Below are 25386 nucleotides of genomic sequence, written 5' to 3'. Positions count from 1 at the left end.
TTTATCATATATATAAAATAATAATTGTACAGAATATTGTTTCATTTTATACTTTAATGAAATTATTTCAATATAAAATAACTATTCAAGGCTTGTGCGGATGGGATCAGACAGGGATAGATTTTGCGGGAATGGGACAGGGACAGAGCTGACTGGACAAGGACAAATTTTTTCCCCACGTCATACGGTTGTGTAGTCTAGATGCTAGATATTGTGCGATGCATAACTTAGGATTAGGCATTTAGGCCAGCTAAAACCAGGTGTCAATACTAGTGCCTAAGTTATGCACGCATTGGGCATATTCTATAACTTTTATGAACACCGTCTTATCTGCCCTGGCCACGCCATTTTTTAAATTTGTGACTGCAACTGGTGTATACTTTTTAAAGAATTGTGCTTTCTGAGTTGTGTGTGTAACTTTTAATTAGCTCCAATTAGCATCAGTTACGAGGTATTAATTGCCAATTATCAGCACCATAAAGCCAATTAGTCAATTAAGCTGTGCACATACATTGGCTATTTGCACTGATATACTTGCACAAATTTAAGTGTTATATACAGAATTTTATCCTATTTGTTATCAAAACGTGCTACTCTGTGACTTCAAGGAGTGTCCCCTAGTCATCTTACTTTTTGAAAGATTTCCATTCATTTGTTCCACTGCATAAAGCATTTTATAGATCTCTATCATTTCTCCCCTTAGCTGCCTCTTCTTCAAGCCGAAGAGTCCTAACCACTTTGACTTTCCTCATACGAAAGGAGTTCCATCCCCTTAATCGTTTTGGTTGCCTTTCTCTGTGTTTTCCGGTTCTACTATATCTTTTTGGAGATTTGATGGTCCAAATAGCACACAGTATTCCAAAGTGCGGTCTCACCATGGATCAATATAGAGGCATTATGATAAAGTGGATAGGGACAGATTCTTCAAACTCTTGAAAACTACAAGAACGAGAGGGTATTCGGAAAAATTAAGAGGGGACAGATTCAGAACCAATGCTAGGAAGTTCTTCTTCACCCAAAGGGTGGTGGATACCTGGAATGCACTTCCAGAGGGTGTGATAGGACAAAGTATGCTATTGGGTTTCAAGAAGGGATTAGATGATTTCCTGAAGGAAAAGGTGATTGAAGGGTATAGATAGAGAATTACTGTACAGGTCCTGGACCTGATGGGCCGCCGCGTGAGCGGACTGCTGGGCGCGATGGACCTCTGGTCTGACCCAACAGAGGCATTTCTTATGTTCTTGGTTTTATTTTTTCTTCATTTCCTAATAATTCCTAACCTTCCACTCTAGTTCCAACGGAGGAAAGGAAACAAGATCGAAAAGGTTCTGAGTGAGGAAAGTTCAAGGCAGAAAAATCACCATTGATGACATGAAACAGAACCTTGGAGAGCAGTTTTTCGGTTCAGTTTCACTCTGTGACCCGGCAATGGAATGAATTTCAGGCAGTTCACTACTTCTTAACTGTTTTGTCCTCAGACTTAATCCATTAAAGACATAGTTTTGCTCTTTCAAGGGGAAGGGGAGCGTACAGTTACTTACTGAGCTGGGCAAGGTTTTCTGTTCTGGCAGCTCTTTGCAATGAAACACAACCATTTTCACCCCAAGAGATTTCCATTTGACCTCGGATATTTGGCCTCACTGTTTTGCAAAACTTTCTGTTTTCTTGACAGATTTATGCAGCTGATAGTTTGGGGCTTTTTTTAATAGGCAATTTATTTTTTAGTACTCTTGGCTTAGCTCAGTATGAATAAACAGCCTATGCTCACAGCTCTTAAAGAATACAAGTGATAGCATTTTGACACTTTTAGTAGACTTGCTAGCCATGTGTGTCTGAAGTACAAATGTGCAAATCCCAGTAAACTAGGTTTGTTAATGAATCTGTGACCTTTCCACACTATCTACAGTCAATGGATTTTTTCACAATTCTTTTTTTTTATTATTTTATGCTATTTATTTGCTTTTGTTTGACTGTTGTGGATACTACGGTACGCAACAGATCAATAAAATTTTGCAGCCATGGGAACACTTGAACAGTAAATGGTAAAGGGAATGGAACTCCTCTCATATGAGGAGAGACTAAAACGGTTAAGGCTCTTCAGCTTGGAAAAGAGACGGCTGAGGGAAGATATGATTGAAGTCTATAAAATCCTGAGTGGAGTACAGCGAGTACAAGTGGATTGATTTTTCACTCCGTCAAAAATTACAAAGACAAGGGAACACTCGATGAAGTTACAGGGAAATACTTTTAAACCAACAGGAGGAAATTTTTTTCACTCAGAGAATAGTTAAGCTCTAGAACGTGTTGTCAGAGGATGTGGTAAGAATGGATAGCGTAGCTGGTTTTAAGAAAAGTTTGGACAAGTTTCTGGAGGAAAAGTCCATAGTCTGTTATTGAGAAAGACAAGGAGGAAGCCACTGCATGCCCTGTATTGATAGCATGGAATGTTGCTAAACTTTGGGTTTTGGCCAGGTCCTTGCGGCCATTTGTGATGCATGACCGCGCCACCTGCTAAATCGTGCCGAATGGATGTTGGCAGTGACGCTCGCGCTCCTTCCACACAACAGTCACCCCTCCCCCTCTGTGGGGCTGATTGCAGGAGAAGAGTGCAGGGAGCAGCTCCCCTAAAGCACTGCAGTTCGCGCCTGCCACAAGCAGACGGAGGTCGGCAGCAGCGACGCTCGTGCTCCTTCCACACATCAGTCGTGGAGAAGAGCCGGACAGTCAGCAGGCCGGTTTAAACATTTAAACAGGCCGGATATGGCCCGCGGGCAGTAGTTTGCCCATGTCTGATCTAGCCCATAGTCTGCTTTTCCTTTCCAGTTTCACTTTCAGGGGGCAAGGGAAGGAGTCAGCGACCACTGGAGGATTAAAGAGGGGTCATGACTTAATCTCCCCAGTGGTTAACTGCTCGATCAGAGCACTTTTTTTGTAACTTGGATATGAGCTGAAACATGTCTAGATAAAAACATACTCCTTTTTAGACATGGTCATTTCTTCTTCTAAGCTCATATTTTAGTGCACGTTAGTAGAAAAGCCCCTTTATTCTTATTGGACTAACATTATGTTCCTTTTATACTAAAAAAAATCTTAAGAAAGGGGCTGCCCTAGGTGACTCAAATGAACAAAACAGAGGCAAGGACCACAAAGTGAGAAAAGGAGTATAGTAGAGGGTGACTCAAAGACACTTAAAATGCCAAAGACCTGGGTTCAATTTCTGGTTTGACTGGGGCTAGGAATGTCATGGTGACAGCGTTCAAAGCTCCTTTTCTGGAGCAGGGGAGGAAAATATTGGCCATCATTCATCAGTGAAATCTGCAGCCATATCAGGGTTCATGATTAAGCACACTGGAATGAGTCATAGATTGCTGTCACGGATGTTAAAAATAAAGGGATACAATAAAAAAAAAGCAACCTAGGTAGCAGGAAATGAAGCCTTGAGACATCATGCATGACTGAGCCAGAAGTAAACATTAGTAAGAGTAAGCTACCAGGTTAGAGAAATGCCGAGCTCATACTCTCTCGCTATACATCCAGTCAAAGTTTGTGGATTACTTTGAAGAATAATTTTAAAGATTATTTTGAAGAATTATTTTGATGTTTGTGGATTATTTTGAAGAATGACTCGGGAGTTGTTTGAGACAAAAAAAGATGCACCAGAGAAAGAGGATGAAATTAACAAAACTCGGGGACTAGCAGCTCAAAAAAGGGACGACAAGAGGTACGAATCACAGAGAAAAACAACAGAGAAGGAAATAAACCAGGACCTAAACTGCTTGTACTCAAATGCAAGGAGCCTAAGGAACAAAATAGGAGAACTGGAAGCCACGGCCAAAAAAGAGGACCTAGATATCATTGGAATCACGGAAACATGGTGGAACGAGGAAAACAAATGGGACATAGTACTGCCAGGGTACAAACTCTATAGAAAAGACAGGACACACAAGAAGTGCGGAGGAATAGCACTATATATAAAGGACATCATCCACTCGACCATAGTGGATACGGCAGCAGAGACGGAAGGATTATAATTATTATGGGTTAAATTACCAGGAAGAAATGAACCAGACATAAAATTGGGACTGTAGTATCGTCCACCTGGAAAACCGAAGCAAAAGTCAAAAAACTGGAAGCTGAATTAAGGCGGGAATGCAAGAACGGAAACGTCATAGTAATGGGGGACTTTAACTTCCCTGGGATAGACTGGAGTATTGGAAACTCAAACAACGCGAGGGAAACGGAATTCCTAGAGGCCATGCAGGACTGCTTCATGGAACAACTCATCAAGGAACCAACGAGAGGGAATGCCACTCTCGACCTACTACTCAATGGGTTGGGGGGACCTGCAAAGGGAGTAGAAGTATTAGGACCACTAGGAAACAGTGATCACAACATGATCCAGTACAAACTAGAAGTAGGAACATCAAAAGGAAAAAGAACCACAGCAACAACGCTCAACTTCAAGAAAGGGAACTATGACTCTATGAGAGAAATGGTGAGAAGGAAACTCAGGAAAAGCTCAAGAAAAACAAAGACCGTGGAGGAAACCTGGTCCCTATTCAAGGACACGGTACAAGAAGCAAAAAATCTGTACATCCACAGATTTAGAAAAGGGTGCAAAAAGAATCAAACAAAGGACCCGGTGTGGATAACCAAGGAAGTGAAGAAAGCGATAGAGGACAAGAAAAAATCGTTCCGGAAGTGGAAAAAGGACAAAACCGAGGAAAATGGGAAAGAGCACAGGAAACACCAAAAATAATGTCACCGAGTGGTTAGGAGAGCGAAGAGAGAATACGAAGAGAGACTGGCCGGAGAAGGAAGGAATTTCAAATCGTTTTTCAGATATGTTAAAGGGAAACAACCGGCGCAGGAGGAAGTGGGACCACTGGACGATGGAGACAAAAAAGGAGCGATAAGGGGGGGAAAAAGAGGTGGCTGACAGATTAAACATGTTCTTCTCGTCAGTCTTTACAAGCGAGGACATATCCAATGTACCGAAACCTGAAAAAATCTTCAACGGAGAACCGGAAGAAAAACTATCGACGATAGAGGTAAGTCTCGAAGATGTCCTCCAACAGATAGACAGACTGAAAACCGACAAATCCCCAGGCCCGGACGGAATCCACCCAAGGGTATTAAAAGAACTGAAAACCGAAATAGCGGAAATACTCCAAAAAGTTTGCAACCTATCCCTGAAAACAGGAATGATCCTGGAGGACTGGAAAATAGCAAATGTCACACCTATCTTTAAAAAGGGATCAAAAGGTGACCCGGGAAACTACAGACCGGTGAGTTTGACTTCAGTACCGGGCAAGATGGTAGAAGCACTGATAAGACAGCATCTGTGAGCACATAGAAAGAAATAGGCTAATGAAAATGAGTCAACATGGCTTCTGCAAAGGAAGATCATGCCAAACGAACTTGCTGCACTTCTTTGAAGGGATAAACAGCCATATGGACAAGGGATCCCATAGACATCATATATCTTGACTTCCAAAAGGCTTTTGACAAGGTACCACATGAGTGGCTACTTAAGAAACTGTGGAACCACGGGGTAGAAGGGGACATATACAGATGGGTTAAACATTGGTTGGCAGGCAGGATATAGCGGGTTGCAGTGAAGGGCCACTACTCAGGCTGGAGAAGGGTCATGAGCGGTGTCCCGCAGGGGTCGGTACTTGGGCCGCTGCTGTTCAATATATTTATTAATGACCTGGAAACAGGGACAAAGTGTGAAGTTATAAAATTTGCAGATGACACCAAACTCTGTAGCAGGGTCCGAACTGTAGGGGAATGTGAAGAACTGCAAAGGGATATGACCAAACTGGAGGAGTGGGCGAATAAATGGCAGATGAACTTCAATGTGGAGCAATGCAAGGTCATGCATATAGGGAAAAAGAACCCGATGTTCAGCTACCTTGAGTGTTGGTGGATACAACAATGAAACCAACGGCACAATGCGCAGCGGCCTCTAAGAAAGCAAACAGAATGTTGGGTATTATCAAGAAGGGTATTACATCCAGAACAAAGGAAGTTATCCTGCCGCTGTATCAGGCGATGGTGCACCCGCATCTGGAGTACTGTGTCCAGTATTGGTCATCATACCTTAAGAAGGACATGGCGATACTTGAGAGGGTCCAGAGAAGAGCCACACAAAAGATAAAGGGTATGGAAAATTTTTCATACGCTGAGAGGTTAGAGAAACTTGGGCTCTTCTCCCTAGAGAAGTGGAGACTCAGAGGAGCCATGATAGAGACGTACAAGATTATGAAAGGCATAGAGAGGGTGGAGAGGGACAGGTTCTTCAGCATACTGGGAACTACAAGAACAAGAGGACATCTGGAGAAATTGAAAGGGGATAGGTTTAGAACCAATGCTAGGAAATTCTTCTTCACATAGAGGGTGGTGGATACCTGGAATGCGCTTCCGGAGGGTGTAATAGGTCAGACTACATTATGGGGTTTCAAAGAGGGACTAGATAAATTCCTGAAGGATAAGGGGATTGAAGGTTACAGATAAAGGAGAAAGAAAGGGTATAGATAAAAAAGAAAAGGGGTTTGAAGGATATAAAGGATTAGGGAAGGACAGGTTCTAGACAAAAGATCATTTTACAGGTCATGGACCTGCTTGGCCGCCACGGGAGCGGACCGCTGGGCGCAATGGACCTCTGGTCTGACCCAGCGGAGGCAAATTCTTATGTTCTTAAGATACCTTTTTTTTTTTAAATCAGAATTTTTTTTTTTTTTTAGAAGGGGGGGCAAGGGTTCCTATATTTTTAATGGAAATTTTCAAGTTTCCTCAGGATTGTATTAACTTTTTTAAAAATTTCAGGTGTTATATTATTAATACTGTTGCGTTCTTTCACAAGGAGCGCCCTCTTAACGGAAAAAATGTATTTCCCAGTACTGCACACTCATCACGATACCTCGTGCTCCTTCCCAAAAGTGTACTCTATTTAAAACATAGGGATCCTTTTACGAAGGCGGGTAGCAGTTTAACACACACTAAACCACCGACCACACTAGCCGCTACCACCTCCTCTTGAGCAGACGGTAGTTTTCCAGCTAGCGCGTGGGTTAGCACGTGATGAAAAGTCACGTGTGTTAAAGCCACTACCGCAGCTTCATAAAAGGAGCCCATAGTATATTAAAAAAAATCAAAACATTTTTTCTCTGTATTGGGCAATAAAGCAACATAAAAAATATGTGAAATGTTGTTTCAAAAGTATGAAAAAAACTAATCATTAACCAGTATGGATCCTCTATTGAAAGACACCTACAACATAAGAAGAAAAGTAAAGGATTTTGTATACCCTCATGTCAGCACAACTAGTCGTGCAAAGTGGGAGTCTATCACAGTCACTGGTCTCTAAAATAACCTCCACACAAACCTTCACCAAAGGCATCAATAGTTGCAGTCCACGTAGATATAGGAATACTGCATCAAAATTATAACAAAAAGCTAACGTTGGCAATAAAAAATACAAAACCATCTGCCAACTTTAGCATTTTGCGTTTTTCCATAGGGATTAAGAAGGGAATCACGAACAGATCGGATAAGGTTATCATGCTTCTGTACCGGGCCATGGTATGCCCTCAGCTGAAATACTACAAACAGCATTGGTCGCCATACATGAAGAAGGACACGATACTACTCAAAAGGGTCCAGAGAAGAGCGACTCAAATGGTTAAGGGGCTGGAGGAGTTGCCGTACAGCAAAAGATTAGAGAAACTGGGCCTCTTCTCCCTTGAAAAGAGGAGACTGAGAGGGGACATGATCGGAACATTCAAGATAATGAAGAGAATAGACTTAGTGGATAAAGACAGGTTGTTCACCCTCTTCAAGGTAGGGCGAACGAGAGGGCACTCTCTAAAGTTAAAAGGGGATAGATTCCATACAAACGTAAGGAAGTTCTTCTTCACCCAGAGAGTGGTAGAAAATTGGAACGCTCTTCTGGAGGCTGTTATAGGGGAAGACACCCTCCAGGGATTCAAGACAAAGTTAGACGAGTTCCTGCTGAACCAGAACGTACATAAGTAAGGCTAGTCTCAGTTAGGGCACTGGTCTTTGACCTAAAGGCTGCCACGTGAGTGGACTGCTGGGCACGATGGACCACTGGTCTGACCCAGCAGCGTTAATTCTTATGTTCTTAGGTTTTTATGTTCTTATGGATCCATATAGGTTAATGATTTCGTTTAGTTTTTTTTTATTTATATACAGTTTAGTTCTTATGAGTTTCTGGTTTCAAAAGTATGCATATCTTTACATCTGCTTCAACAGAATGGTGGTAATATTTAGCCTGTGGTGGTAAACAGCTTATAAACTGTTCACAGTACCAGGCTGAACTAACCCAAGATATTCAATCCTGGGACATCCACAGATCCCAGCATTGAATATCTGGGTGTATGTACTGACCCGGAAGTTAAAACAACAAAATCCAAGTAGCACCAAAAGGTTCCATAAAGGAAGTGAAACAGCAAAACAACTAAAAGATTTTGGAACAGAAGATCGGATATACCAGTTTGTAGTTTAATAAGCGTCCAAATAACTTAAAAACAATAATCAAAAACAATCCACAAAGGGTATGTATAGTCACAAGTGACCCACAAGATTAAAATAAGAAAAAACAAGTGAGGTATAAAATACAAATGACCCAACATGGGCCGTGTTTCAGCAAAATAAAAATTCCTTCCTCAGGGGTCTTATAGGGTCCTAAAAGATGGAAAAAGAAAAGATTTAGAAAATATATATTTATTTATTTTAATGTGTAAATGATGAATTACTGTGGTAATGGAAACTAAAAAACAGGTGAAACATGATGTCAACATTGTGGAAAACCCTCAGTGAAAAATGCTCAGTGAAATGATCCACTAGTGGATTAATTACCACCACTTGTCCTGCTTTACCATCATTATCTTTTCATCATTTCATTTCACCTCATTCATCATTCACACATTCATTATTACATGTGCACCACCGCTTATTATTGGTTATTTTAAATATATTTATTTTCTAAATCTTTTTCTCTTTCCATCAACATAGTGGAATAAAATCCATTTTTTCTGGTAAGAATATCAGTATGTGAAAGGAAATTAAAAGTACAAATGTGTCCTTGTGAATTGTAAGGAGCATTCCTGTGGGTGAATGTGATGCAGATATAGTTAAAAGTGATGCTCGGTGACTGCTAAGTAACTAGGAAAGAAGGTTTCAATATTAAATGCATACACTAGAGATGGATTTTCCATTTCTCAAAGATTCTGATTCCCTTCCTTCCTTCTTTTACTCACTAATGAAGCTTGCTGTGGACAGTTCCCCCAAGCACTTTTCTGCCATCGATGAAAGTATAACAAACATCTTAATATTCTGATCTATTTTAATAACCTTTGGCATTCTAACGTAACCTCATGCCGCAGGACATATAATTACTGCACAACAGCAGAATCCGTTTTCCCTACCAAATGGCCAGGCAGCTTTCCCTGCTGACGCTGAAAAATCCTATTTCTTGTCAGAAGAAACCTTGTGCTTTCCCAGATTTTGGGGTGCCACTGTTTGGTTATTAAAATAGATCAGAATATTAAGATGTTTGTTATACTTTCATCGATGGCAGAAAAGTTGTGTGGAAAAGGAATGAGCCAAACATAATGCAACCTTATGGGAGATGATGCATCAAAGAGGCGATTTTAGACCTGGCTGCACAAGTAAAGCTTCTAAAATGAAAGGGAAAGTACACACTATAACACAGTAAGGGCCTGATTCTCAAAACGGTGTCCCGATTGTAGGCACCAGTAGGCGTCTTACCGCTGTCTAATGGACCAATCAGGATGCATGTTTTTAAAAAAAATTGATGTGGCAAATCGATGCAACTCATACCTACGGAAGTGCCTAGGCATGCCTATGGATGCCCAAGGCCAGCGTAGGCGTGGCTTATGCCAGAAGTGGCCTTGGGTATTCCTAGGCATGCCTGGGCACTTCCATAGGTGCAAGTTGGATGCCTTAAGTGTAGGCCTGTACAAAAACAACACAATTCTGGACACAGTGCCTACCGGTGAATAACATGCAGTAGGTGCCGGTTTTGCAAGCACCTACCGGGCAGGCGTCGCTTCCAGAATCAGGCCCTAAATGTCACATGGTTCAATCAGTCTGTCCAACAAGGTGGTCAGACCCATGCCATCCATTCTGTGTGGGCCCCAGCCACCCATGCTTAAACACTGGTTGTCATCTCCACCATGCCAACTATATAGGCAACCAAATATGTTCATTACACTTTCTATGCTGCCTTTACTGAAAAAAACCAAACAAACATGAGATGGGGAAAAATTTGTCCCCGTGTCATTCTCTATAACATAGTAACATAGTAGATGACGGCAGATAAAGATCCGAATGGTCCATCCAGTCTGCCCAACCTGATTCAATTTATTTATTTATTTTTTCTTCTTCTTAGCTATTTCTGGGCAAGAATCCAAAGCTCTGCCTGTACTTTTCTTAGGTTCCAACTACTTGAAGTCTCCATCAAAGCTCACTCCAGCCCATCTACACCCTCCCAGCCATTGAAGCCCTTCCCAGCCCATCCTCCACCAAACGGCCATATACAGACACAGACCGCGCAAGTCTGCCCAGTACTGGCCTTAGTTCTTCAATATTTATAGTAACATAGTAGATTTATAGTAACATAGTACCTCTTTAGTTTCGCAGTGCTTATAAAGGGCAAATTTTCCTTCCCCCCACCTGAATTCTGAGTCATGGAAGGTTTTATTCTGGAGCTTTGGCTCTGCATAGCTTCTCACTTTTCTATGCCTTCCCCCAACCTTGTTCTTGTTGGAGCTCAGGTTACCAGCAGGCTTCTTAAACCAAGGAATATAAGCTGTTTTGTCTCCTAACATAGGAGATGGCTTGTGCACTGGGACTATTTCAGCAGCGTGTGCAGTGTGTCTACCACAATAAGAAATTCTTACCTTTCCTTATAGAATGCTAGCGTAACAGGGGAAATATGTGGGTATATTTTAGGTACAACCATTTTAACCAACCTTAAAACTGGTGTAAAATGTTTGCACCTAGATTATGTGCACTGTGTAGCAATATATAATTTATGCCTGCAACTGAGAGCCCTCCCTTCCACTTTATAGAATAATATATAGATGCAATATTGGCATTTAAGCGTGTACGTTGTCACCTGCCGGGGTCTCTAGAAGCTTGCGAAAGACCACCGACAGGTGGCAGCACGACCCTGGCGTGGCTCCCAATGTGGAAGACCTCACTGGTGTCCCAATACTTTGGGCTTCCCAACAATAAAGCACAGCGAGCCAAGTCAAAATCAAAACAATGTCCAAAGTTTAATTTGTCTTCAAAACCCAATGATTAGAAAACCAAAAATCATATAAAGAAGCACTAGCGCATAAGCTTCCTTTTTCCTCCAAGAAAAAAACACAGATTTTTATCTTGCAAACAGTTCAATGAAAGAACAGCAGTGTTTAGGTTAGGTAAGTTCACAGTCAAGGTTCTAGGGCTTCACCCTGCCCTGAACCACAGTCTCAGTAAGAGCACACAACACTAGTCCCAAAAAGAAGTCCTCAAGAATACTCTTGAGTCCTGGACTTTCAATCCAAAAATCTGGTTTCTTCACCAGGCACTTACATTTCACATTTTAAAGCAAACTTCAATCATGAAAAGAAAAAAAAATAAAGCCCTACTGCAGGCTCTTGTTATTCCAGCAATAATTAGTTTTCAGTCCTTCCCACTGTTGGGCCACAGAATTGCTGGATCCTCTTTTATTACTTAGCTTTAACAAGCTCCCTCTGAATCCCAACCCTCAGATCTTCGGGGCTCCTACCCCAATTCTGTGAGTCCTTGGAAGTTAGATAGCTAACAGGGAAACTGCTTCACAAGCCAGAAAACTTTCTTCAGTTTCTCTGGGCTTTTGCACAGCTGGAGTGCAGCAACGTAATCAAGCTGGTGCAGCACTGCTCTGAGCTTGGCTTTACACACCAAACAAAAATAGTTTTCTATCAATCTTCACCACTATATTCTTATACAGCTCGGTACCTGCAGTACTTAGTGAGAAGCTGCCAAGCTCACATCCATGGCTTCCTCGATGTCAGCTTCAGGCATTGTCCATTCATCCGTGTCCATATTTTCTGGAATACCCAGTTGCTCTGCTGGCTCCTGAGCAATGGAATCCTCACACTCTATGGGTTCCTGAGCGAGGTCTGGCCTTTGCCTGGCCCGGAGAACCTTCTCTGCCAGGTCCTCATGTGCAGCCTGTCTTACTGCCTTGGAGAGCTGCTTAAGAGTCTTTGGGCCACACCCTGTACTAGGTGTTTGTGTGCCTAGCTTTCGTGCTCTTGGGCTCCCCCCCCCCAGGTTGCTGGGCAGAATACCACTGGGAGCCTGATTAAACCTCTTAATGTAGCTGGGGGTTTTACTGGGCCGTGGAGCTACCTTGTATTCTGGCTCCTGATCAGGTTCAGATGGCTCAGGATAGGCAGCTCTGCTTTCAGTATCCCCTGCCTGATCATTCTCAGTCAGTCTCTGGTCTCGGGCACAGCATTTAGGCTGGGGTTTCACTCTGACACAACCGTCTCGGGGAGCGGAAATGTCACAACGTGCATATGCATGCTCATATGTGCTGATATTCTGGTCATTTGCACATATTCCTGGTACCCAAATGTTTGGTGCCCATAATACCTTTTACATACTCATTCATACAGATAGTCAGTTGGTTGACAGAAGACTAAGATCAATGCAATGAAAGTGTGAAGCCACTTTTCTAAAGTGAGCTTTCCATAGTAAAAAAGTACAAAACACCTACAAAATGCAGAACAGTGCCAACATTTCACTGTTTCACTCTGAAGTCACAAAACTGAACTTTACAATAATGAACTTTCACACCAGGGCTGTCCAGTCAAAATTTAGCAGATGTCAGGCCAGAATTCTATAATGGAAAATAGGTGCCTAGTTTCTTTTAGGAAATAGGCTCCAGATAGATGCCTTCCTGACACCTAAGCAATAGCTATCCCTTTAAAGAATAACCCTCGAAATGGCCTTCCAAGCGCTTGCTGTTGCATATCAGAGGATTCAAAGCCCCATTCTGTGTAGAGGCTGTGCCTGGGAAATGGTATGTCCAGATTGGGATATTCACCTTTTCCCTGGTATTTTACAAAAGGCTCTACCAAACATGGGGCCTTTTGTAAAACATGTACTGTATAAGGATGTGCAGGAGTGCCCATTTATTTTGCCCGCTTATACAGCTGGAGCATCCATTTTGCAAATCTACTTGTGCAGAAAAAGAAAGGTATCACTTGAGGCTTCATGTATATATGCACTACCATATGTACACGTATGAATCACTTTGGCAGCATATGCATATATTTACTAGCATAATACACATGTATGTGGCAAATTTACAAAGCTTTACATAGAAAAGGAGCTAATTAAGGAGCACCCATAAGAACATAAGAACATAAGCAATGCCTCTGCTGGGTCAGACCTGAGGTCCATCTTGCCCAGCAGTCCGCTCACGCGGCGGCCCAACAGGTCCAGGACCTGAGCAGTAATCCTCTATTTATACCCTTCTATTCCCTTTTCCAGCAGGAAAATGTCCAATCCTCTCTTAAATCCCAGTACTGTATTCTGCCCTATAACGTCCTCCGGAAGCACATTCCAAGTGTCCACCACACGTTGGATAAAGAAGAACTTCCTGGCATTTGTATTGAATCTGTCCCCTTTCAACTTTTCCGAATGCCCTCTTGTTCTTTTATTTTTTTGAAAGTTTGAAGAATCTGTCCCTCTGTACTCTCTCTATGCCCCTCATGATCTTATAAGTCTCTATCATATCCCCTCTAAGTCTCCTCTTCTCCAGGGAAAAGAGACCCAGTTTCTCCAATCTCTCAGCGTATGAAAGGTTTTCCATCCCTTTTATCAGACGTGTCGCTCTTCTCTGAACTCTCTCGAGTAACGCCATATCCTTCTTAAGGTATGGCGACCAAAACTGGACACAGTATTCCAGGTGTGGGCGCACCATCGCCCGATACAGCGGCAGGATAACTTCTTTTGTCCTGGTTGTAATACCCTTCTTGATTATACCTAGCATTCTATTCGCTCTCTTAGCAGCTGCTGCGCACTGTGCCGTCGGCTTCATTGACCTGTCCACCATTATCCCCAAGTCCCCACCCAAATTATTTATTTATTTAATTCAATTTCTATCCCATTCTCCCCAACGAGCTCAGAACGGGTTACAGGTTAACATATATAATATACAGTTAACGGGTTACAATTTGCCAAAGTCGCAGTACAAGTTTTTTATCCTAAAAATTAATTTGTCTAATGTGCTTTTGAAATGTTGTTTAATAACACAGTTGTTTCCTGATTAACTGAAGGACAACAAGCCTAAATGCTTTGGTAGTTGGCATTTACATATGCCTTGGAGCAATAGCAAAAGCCATTGCTGATAATTTGTAAAATATATTTGTAGTCCCATTATAATATAACAACAAACACATTTTTTTGGCCTGCCCTAATCATGCCCCATTGAAATTTCGGATTCCCAGAACATCAAAACGTAGGACTATTGGCTTTCTAACATCTACATGTTCTAGTTAATGCCATCTACACTTGTAAATGTTGCTCTTTCTCATGTGCGTGCTTCTTAAATAATCTGCTCAGCATCAGTAATAGAAATGGCACCCTGAGGTTGCGGGTTCAATTGCAGCGCCGCTCCTTATGTCTGTGGGCAAGTCACTTAACCCTCTATTGCTCCAGGTACCATAGTTAGATTGTGAGACTGCTAAGACAGATAGGGAAAATACTTAGAGTACCCAATAGAAAAAAATTGTACACCGTGATTTAGTGCAGGCTAGTGCGCTGAATTGTCTGCACTACTCCTGATGCTCATAGGAACTCTAAGAATGTCGGGGGCAGCGCAGAGTATTCAGCATGCTGGCCTGTGCTAAAAAACGCTTTTGTGGTTTTGTAAAGGGCGGGAGGGGGGGGGGTAAACTTCTCCAAGATAAGGTGGCATATAAAATGCCTATAAACATAAATATTTCTGAATCAAAATATATATGTTAATTCTGTAAGTAGAAGTTTTTTTTTTGTTTTTTTTAACTAGAGTCAACATGTTTAAAATTGACAAGGTTATGATAAGAAAGAGGTAGTTTACGATTTAGAAGGTACCTAACTTTAAAGTAGGTTTCTGAGACAGGAATATGGCCAATGGGGATGCATCGTACGCCAGCTGAGGAAGCCTGTTCCAGTTCTACAGTGTAGCAAGTTATAGGCCAGATAAGCAGGAGTTTTTGATGGAGAAAAAAAGAGCCTGAAAAAGCAGTTACTTGAAGAATGTATGTTTGCTCTTATTTGTTGTGCTTCAATGGCTAAGCCCTTTTTTTAACAACCACTAAACCAGAAATTAATCTCAAAAGAAACTTTTAATGCTCCTGTTCAGTCACTACTGGAGAATTACTCGAGGACAGGGGTAGGCAATTCCGGTCCTTGAGAGCCGGAGCCAGGTCAGGTTTTCAGGATATCCACAATAAATATGCATGAGATAGATTTGCATCTCAAGGAGGTAGTGCATGCAGATCCATCTCATACATATTCATTGTGGATATCCTGAAAACCTGACCTGGCTCCGGCTCTCGAGGACCGGAATTGCCTACCCCTGCTCTAGGAGAAAAAAACCCTTTCTTCTTTTGGGGGCTGTTCTAAGAAATCACCACACCAATGAGTGATATTATTTGTTGAGAGGGGAAGAGGTTTCTTGTTCAATATCTTGAAATTACCAGGATGTTGAGTACCAGGAAAGGTGGAACTTAATTTGTTTTCAGAAACTGAGCTTCCTAAGTGCCAGCAAAATAGATCATGAATACCTCACTAAACATTTGTATTGCTGGCATGATATCACTGCTCTGCTATGAATCTCTTTTCAGCTCAAGGAATGATTTCTGTTTGTTTTCTCCACTGGATAAAATACTATACAGGTAGTCGTCGACTTACCTATCCAAGTTACGACTGTTTGACCTTTCGACGCGACTTCCATGCTCCGAAGAAAGAAAATGTTGTTAACAGATTGCTTTAAGATGATTAGAATGATTAAAATATCATTACCCAGTCTAATATTCTTGCCTTAATTTAACATAGGCCGACTTACGTCCTGATCCACTTACGACCTAGCAGTCAGAACCAATTGCGGTCATAAGTCAACGACTACCTGTAATTGTTGTGTTAAGGGAATGAGGACTTATATACCGCCTTTTTGTTGCTTTGGCATTTCAAAGCTGACATTCAAAGTGGAGGGCACTGGAGTATTAAGTGACTTGCCCAGGGTCACAAGGAGCAGCACCAGGATTTGATCTCACAACCCCTGGCTGCAGAGGCAGAAGCTCAGCATAAAACAAAACAGACATAAAACCAAACCAAACACATGATGCCTTTTTTTATTGGACTGTCCAGTCAAATTTTTGACTAGCTTTCAAAGGACCTGGAGAAAGCAAGTTCTTTGAAAGCTAGTCAAAAAATAGATTGTTAGTCATAAGAACATAAGAATTGCCTCTGCCGGGTTAGACCAGGGGTCCATCGCGCCCAGCAGTCCGCTCCCGCGGCGGCCCTCCAGGTCCTTGACCTGTAAGTTCCCTCCACCTGAATTGTTTATGCTCTAATCCTGAAGTACCATGTAAAGTACCCCTCTATCTATACCCTGTCATCCCTTTCTCCTTCAAGAAGTCATCCAAACCCTTTTTGAAACCCATTATTGTACTTTGTCCTATCACCTCCCCTGGAAGCGCATTCCAGGCGTCCACCACCCTCTGAGTGAAGAAGTACTTCCGAGCATTCATTCTGAATCTGTCTCCTCTCAGTTTTTCCGAGTGTCCTCTTGTTTTTGATGTCCCTGCTAGCCTGAAGAATCTGTCCCGCTCTACCTTACCTATACCTTTCATGATTTTATAGGTCTCTATCATGTCCCCTCTAAGTCTCCGTTTTTCCAGGGTGAAGAGCCCCAGCCTCTCCAGCCTTTCGGTATAAGCAAGGTTTTCCATGCCCTTAATCATTTTTGTTGCTCTTCTCTGGACCCTCTCGAGCATCACCATATCCTTCTTAAGGTGCGGCGACCAGTCCAATGAAAAGGTATCATCTAATCTTCATTTTTTTCCCCTGTTTTTATTTATTACCTGTTTTCACATATCACATGCATTGTGGCTTTTCACAGCATGTAAAAATATGTTTAGTAATTTCTGTATTTCAATCTATCCTTAGGCACAATACTTTGCAAAAAAAATTAAGTCCCGGCTTGCAGAGAATATTTGCAAAGTATTCTGCCTAAGGCTGGATGAAAATACAGAAATTGCTAAACACATTTTTACATGATCTTATCTGATAAGGATAGCATAATTTTCAAAAGAGACAACGTTTTTTTTCTCTCTCTCTCTCTCCTTCAGGAGGATGGAGAGAGGGAAGGGGTGGATCAGATAACATTAGACCAACTAGTAATAATGAAGCATGTACTGCAGGGTGCCTTCCTCAGCTGCTTTCCTACAATGAGTTCTGTAACACAACAGTCGTTTTAGCCCTTCCATTCATCAAGAATTGTCTATTTCCTTTGCTGCCACTTCAGACATTCCTCTAATTAATTAATTATCCTCAGTGAACAGGGCAGATGGTGCTGGCTTTTTCTTCTCTTGTTGAAACTCTAGGGTCTCGGGCATGTAACATCAGGTTTTTGTTTTTCCATGTCCTTATGCCAGCCAGAGCATACAGTGCAAACATCATCCATAGTGAACTGTGCACTCTTAGGCTACTGCTGGCAATCCCTTCTAGTTGAGGTTGATTGCTATCCATGACTCTCCCATCCTTTATGTATTCTGTTAATGACACCTATATTTGTAGGCATCTAGATATGTCAATCACGCATTAGATGTCTCTAACAGAACTGTGCCTACATTGCAGGCTCCTACATTGTTATAGATGTCTACCAACACCTAACTTTAAAAAATGCCCCTGATCCTCCCCTAACCATGCCTACATGGTGGTAGTTACCTACCAGGGCAGGGGAGACCAAAAGCCCATTGGCTGGAAACCATCAAGAATGACACGGGAATAAATATCAAACAATTGAAGGAAGACATGGAAAACAGAGAAGCATGGCGAGGCCTGGCCTGTAGAGTATCCAAGAATCTGACATAACTGAATGGATAGTAGTACCATTCAATTAACTTTTTTTTTTGTCATTATGAGCTCATTAACTCTAATTCTAAAATTCATTTTTATTAATGTAGGTACCTATAACAATAAAAATCAATTTCAAAAATCAATGTACAATGTAGACACCTACACTATAGGTACCACTTACAAAATTTCCCCCTAAGGGCATGCAAAAAAATGGTGCGAAGTCAACTGGAACAGCAGCAAACTTCCTAGATATCTCTGAAGGTCCAACAGAACTCCCTTGCTCAAGTAGCATGAGCAATGCAGACATCAAGACTACATACTAAATATGGTATCAGAATATGACTTGGACTATTTCCTGACAAATTTTGACAGAATCGCTTACCTAGCTGATTGACCAGAAGCATCATTCTGTAGAGGGCAGGCTCACCCAAGAGGTCTATTGGCAATGATTTTGAAAGGGGTCTCTTCAAGTCAAGGAGTTTCTTCTACTGGCTCAAAGAAGTAGCTTGGATATAGCTCCAACTGCAGGGCAAGACTGGCTTGGAGATAATGAGAGTGATGTCCCTTGAACCATTTCTTGAAGGGCTATTCTTTTTGATGAAACATGGGTGTGTTGCCATCCTATGTTGATGTGGAAGAGTGCTTTGGAGGTAGCTGAAGTCTTTTATCAAATGCAACCAGAAAGAAGGGAGATAAGCAGGGACCCAGAATGTTCAAGATCTGATGGGTCCCTCCTGCTTGGGGTCTCAAAAAAGAGAGCTGAAACAGGGAAGGCCCTTTTCGCCAACAACCTCATGCTTCCTTGGTCATGGATATCTCCCCCCCACACACACACACACACCTGTTTCCAATGTGAGGAGAAAGGCCATATAACTATGGACTGTCAGGAGTGGGACGAGGAGACCATGGAAGTGATTAGATCGTGAGCTGCTCAGATGACTTTGTTGATAGACAGTATATCAAATAAAAAATAAACTTGGAAAATTGGAATGTAGTAACATCATCCTACTGCAATCTTAGGGAAGCGTCCCAATCTGAGAACAGATGTGTGCTGCAAATCCAATTGGATGGGAATCCCTACCTGACACTAATAGGCTCTGGCAGCATGAAGACCCTCATTTGGAGGGAAGTAGTTACCCTAAAGCAAATGACATTACTCTGTGTACATGGAGATTGGAGACAGTACCCCACAGCCCAAGTCTCCCTTCAAAGGCTTGTTGGAGCAGCCCAGCTAGAGGTGGTGGTGGTGCTCCTTATCCTAGTTGTTTTGGGTTGAGATTTCCTAATCTTTGAACCCATCTGGGCCCAGCAAAGGTATGGCCTGATAAAGGAAGCCCTGGATAGGTATGCACCAATTCCTTTGAGTCCAGGAGCTGCAGTAGACTGGATCCTAATGGCCTATTACAGCCCAGACTGTTTATCAGCAGTGGTGTATCACTCATGTAGGGAGTTTCCTGGGGGCAGAGAATAGGTGTTTAGCACAGGTATATTCCGTACACTAACTAAATCGCATGGCCACATGCTAATGGCAAAATTAGCATGTGGCTGCTAATACAAAAAAATAGGAAATTCTATCATTTTAACCCAGGGTTAAAAATAGCGTTAGTGTGTGGGGAAAAACCTATAGGAAAGACCCACTGTTGGTAAAAGGGTCCTAAAATGTTCCCCAGAGAGGGTAATCTTTAAAGTGCTTCCTAGGTAAAAATGTTTTATCATAGGAAAAGACTGCTAGAAAATTGCTCAGCTATTAGGCAGATACAATACTTGTATGACCCGTGTGTGCATAAGCTTTCGTAGGCTGAGCAGAGAGTCTCAGGGATGGGATTGATGATGGATTTGCACATTTGTGCTTTTTTTATTTTATTTTTTTTTTATTTCATAGTATGCATGTAAATTAACCCTGAACAATTTGTGTATGCCATTGTACTCCTGGGAAGTAATCACATGGTTTTCCTTTGAAATTTTTAGGGCAGTCCACACAGAGAAAAGCACAAGTATACTTTTAAAACAAACATTCAGTTTAAAAATTGCCTCCCAGCTGAGGTCCGCTCACCCTTATTACCAGAACTGGATCACAGATAAGGGGAATGAATAAGACTGCTGTTCCTGGATTCAGTGGAGCCGATGTAGATATTTAGAGGCAATGATAAAGAAAAAACTTATGATGTTTCCTTAAAAACAGAGACGTTACTGTCCTGGCTTTGCAGCCTACTTATTCCTTTCTCTCGCTCCTTTCTACATTTAGAGTTTCATTGATTTTTGCAAGAGGAGGAAAACTACAATTCTATTCAGACAGCTCTTATTCTATACTGCACTATGCATTTGTTACCAGTGGAAAATTATGTTGGTAAAAATTTAATTACATAAGGGGAAAAAGCATAGAAATAGGAAATATTCTGCAAACAAGACAATCGATAATGAAGTAGAAGATGTCAGTGAGTGGCTGAAATATTTATGATTAAGAACGCTCAGTAAGACATTATCATTAAGTATACAGCATGAATCAAAGGGGAGGGCCAGACTGCCAGGCACACACTGTCTCCTGTCTGGTTTCATTCCTCCAGCAAATCCACCCGGGTCTCAGGCCAATATGCTTATGCTTTGGATTTATCTACATGTCATCTGAGCAAGTGGAAGGCTCAAAGGGACAATAGACTAATCGACACAGACTACTGGATCGGTACAAACTGCTTCATATTCTGTACTCCACAGAGGGAAGCTAGCTAGGCAGTCCTACAGACAAAGCCCTGTCTTTATACCAGATCAGGTGGCGAGGAGAACACTGCCAAACGCCAGCAGTTAAGAGAAAGAACAGTGCCTATGTATGTGAGGGGAAACTAGACAAGAAGCTGATGGGTTAATATTCAAATGCAAAAATAAGCGTTTTTAAAAAAAAATAAATGACAGCTGCAGTATTTAAATATATTCCATATATTCAGTGCTGCTGAGTTCAAGTAGTGCTTAATATACATGGACAGTAGTGACTACTGTCTACAGACAATGGAATATTTAGCTATCAGTCTATGTAGTTAAAGATAGGTGGCCATTTTGCTGCACAGCTATATAGATGGGGTAATTTTCAACAGGTCACCAAACGGTAGGTGCTTTTAGGCATGTAATTGATAGCACTTATGCTTCTGACCTACCCTTGCCACTCGCAGGTTCAGTTGGGCACTTAATTTATAGAATACCTACTGTTATGCACAAAAATGGAAATAAGTGTCAATTAGTGTCAATTATAGTCAATTATTGCTTGTTAATGCCAATTAGTACCTAATTAACAATTAAGTTAAACCTAACTGGTACTATTTTATAACCTGCTTGCTAAGTGTCAAACTGTGCATACAAGTTTATAGAATTAGGAGGTACTACTACTACTACTTATCACTTTTATAGCACTGAAAGGCGTACACGGTGTTGTACATTTTGACATTTAATAGACGGTCCCTGCTTGAAAGAGCTTGCAATCTAATTTGGACAGACAGACATGACAGGTAGAGATGCAAGTCCCAAGGTGAGAGGAGTTAGGAGTTGAAAGCAGTCTTGAAGAGGAAGGCTTTTAACTTGGACTTGCCAGAAACAGAGCCTGCCATGGGGATTCAGGCAGTTTGTTCCAGGAATACGGTGCAGCAAGGCAGAAGGGACGGAGTCTGGAGTTGGCAGAGGAGGAGGAGGGCTAGGTAGTGGCTGAATTTCACAGAATGTCTGTAGTGGCATGGAATGCCCTTGCTCTGTCCTCAGACCACCCCAGCACTACTTGAATAGTAAGAATTTTCATAAATGATATATAGACCACGCTGGTGAAAATTGATGAATAGGATACTTACCTATATAGCTGCTGCCTTTATATAGAAAAATGTTATGAGACTCCTACTATCTGGAAAATTCTCTGTAAGCTTGCTATTAGGATCAGATTCTATAAACAGCACATGAAAAAAAGGGTACCAGCCATCTATCAATCACACTTAGGAGCCATTTACAGAATCGTGCCTTATGGCGCCTATCACAAAACTTAGTCGCCAGTAATGTAGGCCAGGATTTTATTGGCCTACAATGCAGGCGCCTAAGTTCTTTTTAGAATCGCGTCTAACAGCAGTTATCTCTGTCTCCACCCCCAAACACACACATATAGGCATTAGGTGCCTGCTTTTTAAAGAATGGGTAGGTGCTATAAACCAATCAAAAACATTTTTTAAAAAAAATTATGAGCTTGTTAAAGCTCATTTAGGTAATTAATGTATTTGCTGATTTAGGAATCCTTTATAGAATCTAGCCCTTAAGTGCCTCACAGAGAGAAGCAAATAACACCTGAGTGTGATCAGAGCAAAAAAGAGTACCACTTACATCCTCTTTAAAGGATCTAACACCAGAAATCATGAAGGAGTATGTATGTAGTTAATCAGTTACATTTGAACACTGTTTAATAATGAGGAATGGTGTAACTGTAACATTTTGGGGTGCAGCAATTTAAAATTTTTAGAAGATGTTAATAAGAGTGAATAAGGATAATCCTGTTGATATACAAGGATGTTTTGAAAAGTTTGGTAACAAAAAAATAAGTTAATCAGCGTAGTCTCTCTCTCTCGAGCTATATACACTTAGTCCAGTGAGTTTGCAGAAGTGACTGGTGAGACTGAGGGACTGGGCATTTAAAAGGCAGAAAAAACATCTTGTGAGAAGATGCAAAGTGATGCATATATAGAAAAACCAATTCAAACTATAGCTACATCAGTGGTCTCAAATTCAAACTCAAACCCTTTGCAGGGCCACATTTTGGATTTGTAGGTACTTGGAGGGCTGCATAGAAAAAAGTTAATATCTTATTATAGAAATTACAATATCATTTATATTCCGCGGGTTTTCAAAAAGGTCAAGGCAGATGTCACCTCAGGAACAACTATACAAAAATAGACATCCCTTTTTACTAAACCACAATAGCGGTTTTTAGCTTAGGGAGCTCCACTGAATGCCCTGCGCTGCTCTTGATGCTCATAGGCTCCCTGCATTAAAACCACTATTGCGGTTTAGTAAAAGGGGGCCATAGTGCAAAATATAGATATAAATTCTCAAAACGGACACATTTTGATCACTAAATTGAAAATAAAATCATTATTCCTACCTTTGTTGTCTGGTGATTTCATGAGTCTCTGGTTGCACTGTGCATCCAATATTTCTTCCCTTCTTTCAGCCTGCTGTATGCTTCCAGACCTCATTCCCTCCGCCAACTTTTTCTTCCTCTCTCCCTGCCCCCTCCCCTTTCTTTCTTTCTTTCTGTCTCCCTACCCTCCTTTCTTGCTGTCTGTCTTTTTCTCCCCATGCCCCCTTTCTTTCTGTCTTCCTGTCCCCCCTTTCTTTCTTTCTTTTTCCCTTCTTTCTTTATATCTCCCTACTCCCCCTTCTTTCTGTCTTCCTGCCTGCTCCCAAGTCACTGCCGCCGCCATCGGGGGACAGGCCTCCAAACCACTGCCTCCCCAAGCTCTCCTTGCTTCTCCACACAGAAGCGTTGGGCCAACCAGATTTCCTCTCCCCGTCGTCATTTCTGAAGTCGGAGAGGAAGTTCCGGGACAGCCAGGCAGCAATTGGCTGGCCCAGAACTTCCTCTCCAATGTCAGAATTGACGTCGGGTAGGGGAAGTTGGTTGGCTCGGTGCTTCTGAGTTGGGAAGCAAGTAGAAAGCGAAGGCAACGCGATTGACTCGCGCTGCCTTCACGATCTACTGGTCGATCGCGATCGACCTTTTGGGCACCCCTGCTCTAACTGGTGAGTTGGGGGCATATGGCTATTTCTTTTTTAATAAAGAGTTATAAAGTTATAAAGAGGAATAAACTATATAATCTTATTAGCAAACCTTAAAAAAAATATAGAGTATAACCAAAAAATAGGCTAAGCACATTAGCAATTATATCAATAGAGACTGCACAAGTTTCAAATAATGGAGAAGAAAGACATCAGATATTGTGCTCCAACAAGTCCAAACTTCATGAGACTGAATATATTTTATATATTGGAGCTTCTCCAGTCATTGGTTAAAAAAACCTCCACTTTAAATATATCACTATATTACAGTCTTCAACAAAAATGTAAAAATAATAATAATAATAACTTTATTTTTGTATACCGCCATACCCAGAAGAGTTCTAGGCAGTTCACATCAATTAAACAGAGATACAAGCGGTTCAATACCAAATTGATCAAAGTTGCCGGGGGGGGGGGGGGAGGAGGTAGTAATAGGGAAAGGTTTAGTTAGTTAGGAAGGGGCATTAAGGGTCCTGGTCTTGGAAGAGGCGGGTTTTGAGTAATTTTCTTTAAGCACAGTTTTCATAGATATAATCCCATATCAGTCACAATTTACAACTATAACAGTTTAAAAAAAAAAAAAAAAGCAAAGTCCAGCTGTATTCCTTATCTCACATTCACAAAAAAAAGCCCAACAGCGGGCCCTGTTTCACCTCCAGCTTTATCTAGGGCTACAACATTAATTCCCCATCAGCAGTCTTCGCCAAACACAAAATTCTTCACATGGCAATTCAAAAAATTCCTATATACCAGTGGTCTCAAACTCGCGGCCCGGGGGCCAATGCGGCCACCAGGTACTATTTTGAGGTCCTCGGTATGTTTATCGTAATCACAAAAATAAAATAAAACAGTTTCTTGATCATATGTCTCTTTAGTTATAAATTACAGTATTGTTATTAAGAATTAGCCAAAAGGACAGATTTATAAACTATAAAATTGTTATCTACTATAATAAAATGCTAAGTGCGCATGCATACTCCTACCTGCGTGTTCCGTGATCCGTATGTCCGTGGCCGGCAGGAGTGCGCATGTGCGCTTAGCTGTGCCAGTGGCCAATTGTAAAGCGGAGACCTCCCTGCTCTCCAGCCATTGAAGCGGCACATTTCTCCAAAACAACCAGGGAGCACGCTGCTGCCGCTGCTGCTCTTCTGTCTGCCCTCCTCTTCAAAGCAGCCTGGTGAGGATCGTGGCTGGCTGTAGCGAACCTCGCAGGCTGCTCTGTACCTCTGTAGCACGTTCCCTCTGACGCACGAGATCACGTCAAAGGGAACGTGCTACCGACGTGGGGAACGGCCTGCGAGGTTCGCAACAGCCGGCCGCGATCCTCACCAGGCAGCTTTGAAGAGGAGGGCAGACAACAACGATGATAATGCACTCATTTTGCCATCTTATGATTATAAGCCTCCGTTTAACCTTTTTTTAAGCCCAAGT

The 25386-nt window shown here is 41.8% G+C and overlaps 1 pseudogene; it reads left to right on the top strand.

Annotated features, from left to right (window-relative positions):
* Positions 1 to 4949: 4949 nt before the first annotated feature.
* The window catches only part of LOC117347605, a 39048-nt pseudogene continuing 18611 nt past the window's right edge, over positions 4950 to 25386 (top strand).

This window comes from Geotrypetes seraphini, chromosome 13 (assembly GCF_902459505.1).
Source record: "Geotrypetes seraphini chromosome 13, aGeoSer1.1, whole genome shotgun sequence".
In the NCBI taxonomy this organism is placed as follows: Eukaryota; Metazoa; Chordata; class Amphibia; order Gymnophiona; family Dermophiidae; genus Geotrypetes; species Geotrypetes seraphini.
This window is presented reverse-complemented; position numbering and strand designations above follow the sequence as displayed.